The sequence below is a fragment of the Nilaparvata lugens genome, chromosome 1 (assembly GCF_014356525.2).
Source record: "Nilaparvata lugens isolate BPH chromosome 1, ASM1435652v1, whole genome shotgun sequence".
In the NCBI taxonomy this organism is placed as follows: Eukaryota; Metazoa; Arthropoda; class Insecta; order Hemiptera; family Delphacidae; genus Nilaparvata; species Nilaparvata lugens.
This window is the reverse complement of record NC_052504.1, coordinates 56,355,407-56,372,055: the sequence shown is the minus strand read 5'-3', so window position 1 is coordinate 56,372,055 and position 16,649 is coordinate 56,355,407.

Here is a 16,649-nt window from a genome sequence, read left to right as displayed (position 1 = left end):
GTGATATTATGAATTTATTATTATTTGTATTTTAAAATTGTCCGCTCCTTTAAATTTGCCGCCCCCAAAACCTGCCGCCCTGGGCGGCCGCCCGGTCCGCCCACCCCTGGGGCCGGGCCTGAATAGACTATTGGCTACCCACTGTAACAGGAACCCACCCCCTATACTCAGACGAATAGTCTTGTAGGGGTATTCCAGTAAAACATGCTCTGTATTACAATGTAATCTGTTTTTTGTATGGAGTAAAGAATATTTGAATTTGAATTTGATAACACTCACATCATAAAAGCGTTATAAACTGAATAAATTGCAATTCTAAAAATATCTTAAAATATGCCCAACTATTCTCTCCGATTATAGGAAAATAATGTGGAGTTTGGAAGAAATTGGAATTTACCACACATTATCCTGTTTTAAGTGTATGAGAGTTAAATTTCTAGAATAGAAATGCCCTCCGAGTTGGTTGAAGAGGTTGTCATCCTTTCGTAGTCTTTCAAACAGGCATTCAACCAATCCACTTGTCTTAGAGAATTATCATTTTTTCAGAAGGAATATATATTGTAGGGTACTTATAGTATGAATTCATAATCATACATATACTTTTCAATTAATGATTCATTTTTATTAAATACATTATTATTGGATCATGAAGAGTTGGTTTTCCTTTTCACAAATAAAAAATAAAGAATGAGAGTTTAACAATAAGAGAACAAGTATCATTTGAGAATTCCTCTCACAAATTATAAATGAGAAATATGTGTTTCACAATACGAGAGCAAGTATTCAATACAATTCTCAATAATTACTGAAAATTCCCCACGCGGTATGCATGCTTTAATATAATTATATTCACCCTTATATTTTGTTGTAGTTTCTAATTAGAGAGATTCAACCAGAAAACTATTTCCTGATCAAGTATATGGAAGCCATAATTTTTCTGAAAAAAGAGATTCTCCTCCTAACAATAGTTAACAATAGTTAACACTCACACTTCCTCCTACTCCATCACCTCCTTCTTCCCCTTCTTCTTCTTCTTCTTCTTCCCCTTCTTCTTCCTCTTCTTCTCCTTCCTCTTCTTCTTATTTTTCTTCTTCTTCTCCTTCTCCTCCTCTTCCTTCAGCTCCTCCTCCTCCATTTTTATCTTCATTTTATTCATCTCCATCTTATTCTTCTTCTGCTATTTCTTTGTGTCTTCTTATTCTTCTAGGAGGAGGAAGAAGAGGAGGAGAAAAAGAAGAAACAAAGAAATAGCAGAAGAAGAATAAGGAGAAGAAGAAGAAAATGAAGATGAGAATGGAGGAGGAAGAGGAAGAGAACGTGAAGAAGATGAAGAGCTGAGAATAATAATAAAATCTTCTTATTTTTCTCATTATTCTTATCATCCTCCTTTTCTTCTCCTTATCATATTAAAGAACTTATCATATCAACAGATTATAGAAAAATAGAAATTATATATATTCATAATTCAGCTCTAGTGTTGTCAGAGCAGAAAGCTACATGTCACAAAGGAATGAAATTGTTTGTCTTTTATAATAGGCCACTAATTGGCCTTTGGTTGTGCTTGCAATAATTATTATTGTTGAGGCTTCCTCAGAAATGAGTTGAAAGCCTGGCAGGCTGCCAGATGCAGCTATAAAAAACCGGATCAAAAGACTGACACTCTCCTTCCATATTCCCATGCCAGCCCACTTTTCTCCTTCCACTCATTTCAAGCCATTACAAGCGACTGTTTACATGCTTATGCGATCTGGTGGGACAATGCAGAACTAACTTATGCTAACTTATGCGTGATATTATAAATGCACTACGTTGTTATTCTCATTATAGGAGTTTTCTCTGGCTATACCTCTAGTACTGCTTCCTAAGTTGGATCTTATTTACACTATATGGCGCTCGGAACAATCAATTTCGTCCAATGTTTTGACATGCGCTGAAACTAAATTTTCCACTTTTTATTTCTCTAAATTCTAAATATTATAATTTTCGAGATTCAACCAGCTATTTAGCTTTCATTGCTGGTTCAGGAAATCAATATTTTCTACATGAATTAATTACAGTATTATACAGTAATACCACTATTACAATACAGTCATCATTATTGATATCTATGTTTTGAGTCAACAGTGGCAATTTCCTGAAAAATCAAATCGTGCAGTGTTTCTCCAAGCCAAAGTTGATAAACCTACAGTTAAGACAAAATATATATGACGGCTGAGGCATAAAAATTATACATTGGGCTTGTTGAGTTGAAACTTTCTATGATTCTCTCTGTAGAAGTAGCTTATCTTCCGTTCTTACTAGTTGAATCTACATACAGTATCTAAACAGTCCAATATGAAAATTCAGTAGATTCTAAAGATGAAAGCCATGCAAACATACAAATTAAGGAAGAGTAAGCATTTATAAGAAGTAGGAAAATCATGAAAGTGTTTACATTCTACCCTCGTAATCACAAGTTGAACAAGTTGGATAGAGAATTGAATATTCAATTTCTTGAAAACTAGATGTACAGTCCATTGGAGATGAAAAATTCGTAAAGAATTTTGAACGAACTACAAAGTAGCCTACCGTATTAGATGAATTGAAAGATGATTCATCATTCATCGTATTCTATTATTTGTTAACACATCAATGCTTCAACTCCACTCATCTTGTCATTTATTACACAAGGGCCTCAATGAGAACTTTATAAATGGAAGTAAAGCATGAGCAGAATCATACTGGAATTGCAAGGTTGGCAGAAGCTATTCTTGATGTCGAATTAATGTTGATTTATATTGGTTTTGCTTCGGGCACCAAAAGAATAGACAAATTTTTATTTTTATGTTGAAGCATTCAAATTAAATCTATTGAACATGATTTCTTATGACTTGGCATTCACAGATTTAGTTGGGTGTAGCTATTTGAAAAATGTACGGTATCTGATTATCAATATTATAGTTTTCACAGCATTCTAGTTCATTGTGATCGTTGAAGGGTTGAAGTGAGTTGATTCAAGTGAATTTTAGTACAAGTATTTTGTGGTTATGATGGGCTCTTCTTTATTTTCTATCGATGTTTTGCTCCAGTAGAGAAAATTGAAAATGTTAGTTTTACATTTTAAAAGCTTTGAAGGTACGGTAACATGAATTTGATAAGCCCAGTATTAAATTAATCGATGTTGTTTTTCATTGGATCGCGTGTATAAATGTTACATGCACTGTTTGCAATTCATCACTATTCTCTCAAGAATTAGTTTGTTATGAATTTCATGATCTGAAAATTCAAATTCAAATGCTATTTGGATGACGTTCACATGCCATTTGTTTTTTTACAATAATTGTTACATTGGAGAGTCAAGCAATTTAATCCATTTGGAAGTAAAATGAAATCACAGTGCAAATTGAACAGTGGATAGTCACTTTGAAATTCAGTTGCTCAATTCATTTCGGCTTGATACTATCATTTTTAATTTGAGTTGATCAGAGATATATGCATTGTATATAATGTTTATATTTTAGTTTGACTAATCTCTTATTACAGTCTCGCTTTCATTCATAAACATGATAATCCTAAATAAGTTGATTACCTTAAGGATGTAGCTTATCTTACGTCGAACAATGAACAATACAAATAATTTTCATTAAATTACTGTAGGTACAGTACTATTATGATGATCATTGGAATTTCTGCTTGTGATTGGGAAAAAGTCATATTGAGTGCCTTGAAATTCGTACCTATATAAGAAAAAGTTGCATTATCACTAGAAATTTTGTTATTTGTTTCAAATACCTTTTACTTTTATTTTCTAAAATCTAATTCTCTAATTTCTATTGAATACCTATCCTTTTATTTTCTTTGTTCACCCGATCCGATGATATTCATTCCATTATCAAGTGTTATCAAACAAGAAGAAACACAAAAAATCTATGAAAAGAAATTTTGATTCTTCATTTTTCACAAAATAAGGATAAGATGAACAAGTCGGACACGTCATAATCTACAAACTTCATTGAAGATCATCAATATCTGAAACTAGAGTAATCAAATTGTGATACGTCTGACTCGTATTGAGATGGCACACTTAAAATTAATAAATTCTGTGAGCATACAACGAAAGCCTGATTTTTATCATCAGCGTAGTTAAATCAAGACAATTATAATATTCTGTAGAGTATTGAAAAGTGAAAATCTAGATTCAGAACATGTGAAAACAATAGACAAAATTGATTGTTTTGAGCGCCAGAGTGTAAATACGATGCAATGTAGAAAGCAGTACTATTACTGTTTACTATGGTGAAGGGAGTCAGCCGCGTCGGCTGCTTCCCCTTCCACAGCGTCAAATTGGATCACAAATACATAACAATACACATCAATGGATTTGCAATGAAATTGCCGACATTAATTATTTGGCTCATTTTTCTTTTAAATCATTTGCTTCAAAGTTAATCAGAGAAAACAAAAAATCAAATCAAAAAACCCCTAAATTTTTTCATATAAATTATTTTATCAAGGAAACTGTTTGTTTTATTGAGAAAATGAATAAGACTTATATTGTAGTCAATAATATAACGAATCGAATGACATATGATATATTTTTTTCCGATTAATGGTTACAGAGATAATTGATTTCCTGTTTACTGTTTACTATGGTGAAGAGAGTCAGCCGCGCTGTACCGCGTCGGCTGTTTCCCCTTCCAAGGCGTCAAATAAAATCGCAAATACGTAACAATATACATCAATGGATTCGCAATGGAAGTGACTACATTGATTATTTGTCTCATTTTTCTTTCAAATCACTTGCTTCGAAGTTATTCGGAGAAAACAAAAAATCATATCGCTACCCCCCTAAATTTTTACGTTAATTATTATTTTATCAAGAAAACTGGTTGTTTTATTTGGAAAAATGAATAGAACTGATATTGTAGTCCATAATGTAACAAATCGAATGACTTTTTGTGTAGGTGAGAAGTTGATATTGTGGTAATTATTCATATTGAATGAAAAAGACTAAGAAATTGTCAAAAAACACTGATTTATTGATAATTAGAAAGACCGGTTTCGGTTATTACACCATTGTCAATCTCTGATAAACTCTGATAAACTCTGATAAACTTAAACATAAGAAGTTTATCAGAGATTGACAATGGTGTAATAACCAAAACCGGTCTTCCTAATTATCAATAAATCAGTGGTTTTTTTGACAATTTCTTAGTCTTTTTCATTGAAAATCGAATGACATGTAATAGAACTATTTCCAATCAATAGTTACAGAGATAATTGATTTTCCGTGATTACCTGCATTTTTCAACTTTGAGGGAGGCTGGGGGTGAATGCTCCAGGGGGATTTCTTGGGACTTTTGGGATAAATGATCCTCTGGGGAGGGTTTTATCGATGGTGAGAGATTCAGCTTTTATTTAATTTTCGGATTGAAAAAACCTTTATTGACTGGGCTATTCTGACCCCAATAAAGTTTGCTGATTTTTTTTAACAACTAATGCAACGAAAATAAGTTTTGCTGAATTATTTTTCCTCTCGTGAGATCAGCTGGATGATCCCCACACATGCACTCGTTCACTCTCTTCCATTATGGTATTGACAGACGACGAAGTCTGTTTTCCCAAAGATGTATTATTCATCCTTTTAATGTTCTACAGCGAGTTATCCCAGGGTTGAGACCTAGTGCAATCGAGTTTTCATATCATAAACCTACTTTGTTCCAAATTTCATGAGAATCGTTAGAGCTGTTTTCAAGATCCGGTCACATACAGATATAAACATCTAAACATATCAACAGAAATTGCTATTTTAATAGTATGGGATATTATAATTTTGAATAAGTCAACAATGATGTCTATTTAGGTATAGGATACTGTATAGGATTGGATAGCAGCCTCCTCGCTCCGGCTGGGTGGCAGGCTTCACCCGCACAATTGTCTTTTTCAACTGTACGAGGGAGGGCAGGTTAATTAGGTTAGGGGGTAGGTTAGGTAGGGTATGTTAGGTAGGGTAGGTTTGGTAGCAAATATTAGGTAAAGTATTCATCCGCAATGAACTGGAATGCTTTGTTTAAAACCATAGAATAAGAGAAATTGCCTTGGGTCTTCAAATTGTTGATTCTTGGACAGAGCATTTTTTAGTTTTTTTACAAAAAATATTATTAGTTTTGGCCGTAGAAACAAAACTCAAACTTCTATGCACTCAGTGAGTTGATTGGATTATTATTGACCGAGCGAAGTGAGGTCTAAGATTCAAGTCGATGGTTTGGCATTTCCAAAGACCTTGAAGAGATATAGACCCACAATGCCTATGCCTTCCTAATGGTAGCTTTTACTTGAAATTGAAGGCTGCCAATGGGGAATTTCAGCACGAGATATCTATACAGAGTGATTCATGATTATGGTAAAATATTTTGATACGTGATAGCAGAGGTACGAATAAGAAAAAAAGTTCATATAAACATATATCCATAAACGCTTCATTAGCGAGCTATACAGGGTGAAAGATTTCGCCCGGAATTCAGTTCCTCTGGTGAAATACACTGATACTGAATTGTTTGGGGACTAGTTTTTGAAAAAATTATGCTAGATTCATATGGAAAAACATGTGAAAAATTGAATAAAACTAGTCTGGAACCTGTAGTGTGAGTAGTTTTTGAGAAAAAATTTGAAATATGCGAAAAATCTTAGTAGAAAAACACAGACTTCTACGTTTGATGCCCAATAACTTTCTTTAATGACCAGTGAACAAATAATTTTTCGCAATAAAAATTGTAGAGAATTTAATTCTGAAAAGAATTATGTAAGCTGTGTAAACTAAATTTGAATAAAATGTATTCTTATATAGTACATTACACCACAAAAATTTGCTGTTTTATGAGGAGAGAACTAATAACTCATAAGTTGTAGCTGATTGCAAATAAAATATTCGGTTTTTTATGAAACGTTTTTTTTTATATGAAAGTAGCATTATCTGAATGACATTAGACTTATACCAAAAGTCTAATAGATTATGCCATTAAGCCTGGTAGGAAGCTCGAACAGAAGTAGATGATCTCCTATGATTCCTGCCTAAATGTTAACTGAAAACTGATGTTGTGGAAGATTAGGATTGATGGCATGAGGATTCTCAGCTGCCCAAATATGTTGGTTGTGGACGTTAACGATAGCTGTTCTTGTGAAGTGTGTCTCGTCGGTAAATAAAACTGTTGCTGAAAAGTTTGGGTAAACAATTTCTACTAAAAACCATCGGCAAATACCAGCACGGGGAATACAGTCTCGTGGCAATAGAGTATGAACTCTCTGGAGGTGGTATGGATGTAATTGTTGCTATTTTAGTATCCTCCAAAAAATAATAGATTGATTGACATTAAACTGCACTGACAATTCTCTTGTGCTCTTCTCTGGATGTTCATAAATTTCATTGAGAACTTGTTCTTCTAACTCAACAGTCATAGTAGATCGGGGTCTGCCTGCATAAATGTGCTCTTTGGATATCAAAGAATCTGTTAGTAGATATAAACTAAGAGTTCAGACTGACTTTTTTGCTCGAAATCCCCTCCCCCCTCTCCACCCTCAACAATCTCGCCTCCCCTTCCCCCACCCACAGGGTGGGGGGGTGTTCTAAAAATAGATTTCCCCTTCCCCTTGCCCAGTATAGATGAGGGTGATGAAGAAAGTGAGGGAAAAAAAAATTTCCCTTTGAGGGGGAAAAATTTCCTTGCTGACAGATTGAAGTGAATCCTTTTCTCTAATGCTATACTGACAGATTGAAGTGAATCCTTCCCTCTACATCTATACTGACAGATTGAAGTGAATCCTTCTCTCTATATCTATTGCTATACTGACAGATTGAAGTGAATCCTTTACTCTACATCTATACTGACAGATTAAAGTGAATTGAGAAATTCCCTACATCTATACTGACAGATTAAAGTGAATCCCTCTCTCACATCTAATGCTATACTGTCATATTAAAGTGAATCCAGAGAGAGAGAGAGAGAGAGAGAGGTCAATGACTCTCTCTACATCGATTGCTTAATAATCTATTGCTATACTGTCAGATTAAAGTGAATCTCTACAATAATCTAAGTTCTATAATGGGTCATATTATGCTTGGTTTCCAACTGACAGTCAAGAGTTCAATCAAACTGTTTATGAATGTGTAAAAAATTGAGCTCTTTTGCTGTACAAACATCCCAGTTGTTATTGTTTAAGTGTTTTCTCCGACAATATGTAAGTATAATTGGAATGAGCTAGCATATCTAAAAATACTTACATATTCTCAGACCTATTTCACTCGGGCAAAATAATACTCAACGTCTATAGTTACCATGAAACTGTCTTAAGAAGATATGATTTCCGCTCACATTCAATTCCCATGAACGAGAATTAAAACTTCTGATGTTATCCTCATTCAAAACCACTGAATATTCTTTCGGCAACTTAATAGTGTGTTTAAAGTCGCCTTCACTATCAACATCGATAATTTTAAGGTGAATTTCGCCATTATCGGCAAATGTTACCTTTGTTAGCACAAACCAATCATAAGGATAAAATTCAAAACCCAAATCGACTAGTGGATTTGCTTCTACAGAGAACTCGTTGAAACTTCTCCAATCGAAATAGTTAGACAACATGTTGTCAGTTCAACCGTTTAGACTAAAGTGACACGTGCGCTCGCTCGTGTGCGTGCTACACTCCCCTTGTCTAGACAAATGACACGTGCGCTACACTTGCTGTGAGGTCCCCTTCTACAGATAAGACCGAGATCATAATAACTCCTGCATCGAAAAACCGTTACATTCAATCATAGACACATGAAAAAATGTCTAGACTGATTTATTGTGTTGAAGCAACATGTGTTTAACCGTTAAAGTTCGTTACGCTTCAAATTTTTTCTCTCTCACATGATATGTCAAGTGTTATCCTTTCACAAGATTTCAGAGACCAAACCCTTTATACTCACCGCCTTCATCTTGAAGCATGTGTTAGCAAGAAAACCGTTTAAATTCACTGTGCTTCAAATTTCACTCTCTCATAATATGTCAAGTGTTATCCTTTTACAAGATTTTATGTTTTCGGGGTCAATACGACCCCTTTGTACTGTGCTAAACCCATTTTTTCTGTAATAATTTCGGCTACCTGATTTTCTGTAAGGTTATGTTGTTTGGCCTCTATCCAGTTCATATTAAAACTCACGCGTGCGTATCTGCTCACGATATCATAGGCCACTCTGTGGATGAATAAATTAAGATAATCTATGAATGGAGCCGAACATTGCAGTCTCATAACAGAGCCCTCTTCCGAATTTTTAATTGCCTCAGCTATTTCATCACGAACGCTTTTCACAGCGACTTCCATCTCGTTTTTCTTAATAAAATCTCCTATATCATTTTTAGTTGCATACTTTTCTGCAATTTGATTAATCAGAATAGCAATAGCATCTTTTGTAATGAATTGTTCAATACCATCCATAATATTAGCTTTTATTGCACTCGCCATTTCAGATAATCGTTTTTCAAACTCTTCCTTTGTTAATGAAGAACTAGTCAATTTCTGCAAAGTAGATTCTAAATGTTGCTTATCAATTGGCGATGGGTGTGTTTCATTTACTTTGGTAAAAATTTCTGTACTAAGCTGTTTTAATTTAGTATTGAGATAGTTTCTGTCCAGCACCTCCAAATTCTTAATTTTATCCGATATGGCTTTTAATTTCTCATCTAAATAAGCTTTATCAACTTTATCGTTGTTAATACTGTTCAACTGGGATGAAAAGCTGTCTGTTAAAGTTTTCACTTCTCCTAGAGCAGATTCTAAAGTTAGAGTTCTCTCTGCAATAACTTTATCGATATTGGCGCTAAAATTTTGTAATGTACTTAGAATATGTTCTCTTTCAATTATGCTCACTCCAATATTCTTGGTATTTTCCGAAACGAGTTTGGTTATTTGCAAATCTAAATAAAATTTCACAGCTTCGCTGATTCCTTGTTGATTTATCGATTCGATTATTTTCTGTGTTATAGAGTCAATATCACACGTAAGATTAGCACCACCCTCTCCACCACCACCGCCAGCACTAGGTGTATCAATCCGACCGAATCGATGCAGAGTCATCGTAACACTAAACAATTAGTTTTGCTTCTTTTAGCTCTTCAATTATAGAGGCGATCTCAACATCATGTCCAGTGTTGCCAGAAGCTTTTGAGGAATAGAGTAAATTTAATCTTTCCACTAATTCGTCAAAATTATCAAAGTATTGATAAATTCTATCATGAGAATTATTTTTTGCAAATTTCAATAAACCCCATCCCTTCTTTTTACTAATTTTTTTACTGGGAAATAACTTCTGAATCATTTGCGATTTAATTCCCTGATTTCGTTTAACATAGCCTCTTCGATCTAAATGTATGCCTGTAAGTGTTAAGATTTTTTTATACTTATCCAGATCTCTCTGATTATAAAGATTCGAATTCGGTCTTGAACTGAATAATAACTCAAGTAGACCATGTGTTAAACGAAATCTTTCATTATAAATATCTATATAACCGTTATTGAATATTACTTGCTGATTTCCAATATAATACACATCATCTTTAGAATTGTATGAAATTCCATAACTAATTGAATTATTCAATTTTTCTGCATGAAACGTTTTTAGATATTGTGACAGCACATCATCGTTTTTACTAGAACCAAGTAAACTGTTTTCAAATTTAGTTGAGCTTAAAAGATTGCCTGTTGAACTCCCATAGCTTTTATCATAACTCGACTGCTCATCATCAATCTCCATGCTCTCTTCTTCCTCTTTTACCTCTTCCTTTTTTGGTTTTACACCATGATTAGAGTGAAAACTAGATTTGTTTTTTCCCAGTTCAATTATGGGCTCTATCAACGGTGAGAGCGTTTTCCTATTGTATTCCTCTGATCGTTTTTCAAAATTAACTAAGCTTTTATCCTTGTCGCTGATTACTTTTCTCAATTTCTTAATCTTTTCGATTAAACCAACGTTCTTTCTATTCAGTTTTCTGCTGCTGCGTGTTTTAGACAACATGACTGCACAAAGAATTAATCTCTACTGAACGGTAAGAAACATATCGAGCGAATCTCGGTACTTGCCGCTATTAATTCCACACTCAGTCATAATAGTTACAAAATTATGAGGTTTACGATTCCAAACTTTATGACAAAGTTTAGCGAAATCTTTATAAGAAATATCTCCTCCAACATGATCTCTGTGAATTAATTTCAGACTCAATAAATCTATCTTGAAGATTATAATCATATTTGCATTGTCCCTAGTGAAATGTTTCTGTGTAGCTCCATAACTCTGAATTAAATATGCAGTGTCAATATTACAATGTCATCCCATAGTAAAATATTCTCTTATTTGAGGTACATGATTAAGTTGTAAGTCGTCAAATATAGCTAAAGAATATTCTGATATTTTGTTCGGATGAGGTATAGATTCAGAATTGTTGTTTATATGAAATTCAATATCTTTCATTTTTGAAAAGACTTTTCTCAAAAACAAGTACTTATCTTGATACTCGCTCTTCGTATGCAAGTATATAGTTTTAAATCTCAACCCATTCTTTGAAAAAATTAAATTAAATAGCAAATTGGTCTTGCCACAGCCTGAAGAGCCTATTATAAGGATCCTTGCATTATGAGGTAACAACTTACCATTTTTACACCATGTTGGCATTTCTTTCTGTCTTATAACTTTGTCGAAATTAACTATTGGGATATTACTCATGTTAGTCACGTGTACAGCATGTGATCTGATAAGGAACTAATCATTTTTCGTAAGTTATCAGGGAGGAGGAGGAGGGTGTGAGCTAGACACCACATGGCTGTGTATAGCTTATCACATCAAGATGCAAGCGACAGGTGCTCGCTCTCCCCTTTCAATGCACTGATAGAAGTTTCTCACTTCAATATATCGTTCCCTCTCTCTCCCGCACCCTCTTTGCGAGAATGCATGTGTTCCCCCTTATCTAAGCCTTAGCTAATTATGAAAATGAAACTTCAGATCAAAATGAAACTGAGAAGCATTTTTGATAAAGATGTATTATATTTACACCAAATCTTTGTCATATTTACACTGAATGGAATGTATTACAATGTGATATAGATTATTTTTCATCTAATAGTTGACTTCTACTAATATAACTAGGCGTTGAAAATCCAATCCACTTAACAAGCAATTCTTTTTTGTCGCGCTTTAATATTTTTTCAATCAGATATACTTGTCTCTCCGATTTGTTTAATTCTGTTTTTTTAATTTCTTCTCCATAAAACCTACCACTAATTACTTCTCCGTTTAGATCTCTCAAGCTATACGTTACAGGTTGAGAAGGAAATATAGAATGAATTACAAAATACTCTGCGCTCCAATTTATGTTATAAGATTTATCGAAAAGAACCCTTTTCTTTGAGATTCGTACAACATCTCCTAGCTTAAATTTTGGTTTTGAATTTTTCAATTTATATCGTCTATTGAATGCAGAATTCAAAGACATTAAAACACGATCTTTTTTCCTCACATCTTTAGGTTTCATTCTAATTGAAGTGTGCATTGTTGCATTATAATCGCGAACCAAACTGTCTAGCTGTGATATCCAGTTTTTGGTTCCACGTTCAGTTAAATATCTATAAATTTTTGCTTTAATTGTTCTATTAAACCTTTCAACTATGGAGGCTTTCTTATCGCTAAAAACATGATAATGTTTAATACTGTATCTATCTAATAACGCTTTAACTTTTGAATTAAAGAATTCTGTTCCCTGATCTGATTGAAACAACTTAACTCCCTTATTTTTAGAAATAATTGGCTCGAGTGCATCAAATACAGATTGACTTGACTTGTCTTTTAATGGTACACAATATGCAAATTTTGAAAAACAATTAATAACAGCTAAGATATAGCTATAACCTTTATTAAAACGTGATAAACTGCTCATCTCAATGAGATCGGCTTGAAGCAAGTCTTTTTCACTTTTCAACTCGTATTTGCGAGTGGGATAGTTAACGCGTGGTACACTATGAAGTTCTAATGCTATCTTAGATCTAATAATATTCATATTTACAACACGAAATAAAATTAGTGGTGTTGGATGATCGTCACGGAACATACTAAGCAATCAGTTCAGAGTGTTGTTGGCACTCTATAATGTCCAAAAGGTGAAGTGTCTACACCGTTCTCAGCAATATATCTCTTATCGTCATAAGGACTCAAGCAGATTTTTGCACATTCAATCTGATACATGGTGTGATTATAGGACCTCATCATATTAAATTTTTCAATGTGTTCACAATGTTCAATCAGTGATTTCTTATATAAATTAAAATTAAGTTTTCTACATTTCACTCCGGTCTGTACACCCTTTGCTACACATTTATTTACAGGTTCTTCATTCTCGTTACATACTAAATAAGAGTAAAGTTTGGATTGAAGCCCTACAAATTTATGGACGGGTTTTGAGGCAGTCTCATCCTTGAACTTTCCTACAACTTTATTTCTCTCCATGGAGAAGCATGGGTGGTAAGGAGGGTAATTACTAGTGTCGAAAAGGTTCAAATTTTCTTTAATCAACTGATACACGTCTTTGACTTTTACGTTTAAAAGAAAACTATCTGTATCGGTCATACAGAGTTCTACGCGATCCCACAGTATAATTTTTTGTAATTTGCAATAGAAAAAATCGTACATATGGAATTTACTCAACTCCAGTACAGAAAACCCGGAATAGACAGGCTTGTTCATTTTTAGTTCCAACTTGCGAGAGAAAACCGCGATCACGTTCGGACTAATTATTTGCCAGCGTTTACATAATGGATTTGAAATGTACTTATCTAACCGTTTTTCATCCGTGATAATTTTAACATTGATTTGCTTGCGACTTGATTGTATCGTCTTGCCAAAAATCAAATTACAACAGGCCTTAAAGAAGGATATTTCAAATTTATTTTTCGTGTTCTGCCTATTCCGGATATTGAAGTCGATGTAGCTTTTCAGCCAGGGAGATTGGGAAAAGCTAATGACGCGATGTACTTTCGATAATTGCAAGCCGAGCTGAAGGTAGAGCTTTAAATTGAGGTAATGGACAATGTACTTTTCAGGATCAAAAAGTGTGTTCATGAGCTTTTTGGTTCCAGTTTGACCGTTCTCATTTGTTTGATAGTTTGACAGCAATTCGTGCGGCAGTGTTTGGTGGAGAGGTGCGAGTGGGAAGCTGGCATGCTTATCATGCAACTCCTGGGGGTACTTGAGATCACATTCTATTATATATCCGGTTTCTGAATTGCTGTCCAAATTCGCGAAATCAAGCTTGGAAATTTCTTCCTCTGAGAGGAATTTGAAATTTCCAACAGGTAAGCTTCGGCTCATAGCTTCCGAGTATAAACTGTTTGCATCGATATAAAGGAGATAATTACTCGGTTTTGAAGGGTCATATGTTTCAGGTTAATCCACCCCTCATCCCTGCCTCAATCATGAGATGCATGTCAGGATGAGTAATCAATTCTAGTTCGACTTTAGTGTGTTTCAACATACAATTCCAAGTAAAGTGCGCGAGGGAAAGAAAATGGGTGACATCAAGGCCGTATGAGCTAAAAACCGTAGACCTCATGGATTCAAAAACTTCCGCTAATAGCATCACGTCCAAACATAAATAGAAATCGTGATATTCGCCGAGCGATTTCAGCTTGAATGTCGAGAACACTCTTTGCGCATGCTCATATTCTTTGCGAGACAGAGGTGTATCAGTTAAATCATTATGAAAACATTTGATGGGAGGAAGCGATGTTTCCGCGAATTTTTCGGGACATCTCATGTATGAGTAAGGATATATTCCTTTTTTCAACAAGAGTTGTCTGTGTTCGCGTGGGGGCTCATGAAACACTGAAAATAAACATTCAAATTTCTTTTCCATGTCTGTACTTTCTACTAAATTATGCACCAATACTTCCAAGGATTCGCTCATAAACTTGTAGGAATCTAAAAATTTAATTTTGCCTACTGAAAGTGTCAAAAATCTCTCTGACGTATTTGCGATGCAGGAAATTTCTTTTTTACATTTACCGAGTGCTTTCAGAATAAAATGCGAATCAAACCAGAAGAAATTGTGAAAATAACACGAAATGTACTCTGGAGTATGAGCCGATAAATTACAAGAAACATGTGCTGCACATAGGTAATTTCTGGTTTCGTGCGTGTGGTGACGACATTTAATATTGCTGTCTAAAAACAGTTCAGCACAAAGCCTGCAGTTTACCAAATTTTGAAATTCGCGCTGTTGACTTTCGGATAAAGGTTCCATCAGAATTTCTCATTTCATATCCTCATACAAAATGTCGCCGAGATCTGTTATTTCCTGAAGAAATTTCTCCATGATTTTTTCATCTAAACTACTCGATCTATGGAGTACAGGTCTGTAAGCGATTTCCCCGTTCACATCGATAACAACAAAACAATAGCCACAGGGAATATGTCGCGCTGTTTTCTTTGTATAGCTATGCCTGATTTCATCCCAATCGGATTCATCATCATCATCACCATTATTATCGATATTAACAACATAAGTTCCTAAATCTGCGTAAATGGTGTACTTTTTCTTCAACGTAGCGCCTAGTTTCTTGAATTTAATTGTCTCTCTGCATTTAGGATATGAAACTCGCTGTGATTGAAACTTGGAACAAAGCTGTTCATGTTTCATCAAATTTGCTTTACCATCATAATTTTTAGATTTGGTCAATGTAAATCTATGGAAACAGAAATTACAAACATGTACTTGTCCGTTGCATTTTGAATGGTGAGAGAGAAGACGCAATAGCCCGTTTTTCCCATTCGCGGTATTAACTAAACAGAAATGAGTTTTTCCTGCATCGGCTTTTAGCATTAAAAGATTAATTTGGTGCTTACGAGTGCGGAAAATGCTTGTGCGGTAGGGGAAAAACTTTTTGTTGTCATATGCGATGATGTGAATTGCAATATCCGGATTTAGCATTTCAAATTTCTTAATATCGTGTGTCGTCACCGGGAAATTTACTCCTTGCGTATTAAGTGTGTGAGCAAACTTGCTCAAATACTTTACACTCAAGTTGGAGTTCCTTGGTTTCTGATGGAAATACGCGAGGACTGACCATAAAAAGCATTTTTCGTCAGACAGATTTTTGACATTTATAATACATTTTTTTGTTTTTAAGAAATTGCGGTGTTTGAATGAAACTGGATGTGAATATTGGATTAAATTTAATCACATTCACATCCAGTGAGTCAATTTTCTTCAAAACCCAACCGCTGCCATGTCGAACAAAGTTGTCAAAAGATGACAGGATTTTTCTCACGGCCAACATGAAATGTTTGTTAAAATCTTCATAGTTCACAAGCACGTTTAGTGCTATGTTGGAGTAACTATGAAGATTTATTAGAGATGAGACAGTCTCGCTAACCTCATCATCCATCACCACTAATTTATACAAGAAAACATTCAACACGATGAACCACTTCACGTTTGCGTCATGGCGTGCTGCGTGCTCCCTAATTATATCGAAAACGCGGCATTTCGATCTCTCAAGCACGTTTTCGATATTGATTTCCTCGGGATTGTTGATGGTTATGAGATGACGCACCGCTGCGGAATTGACGCCGTGTAGTCTTCTTTCCC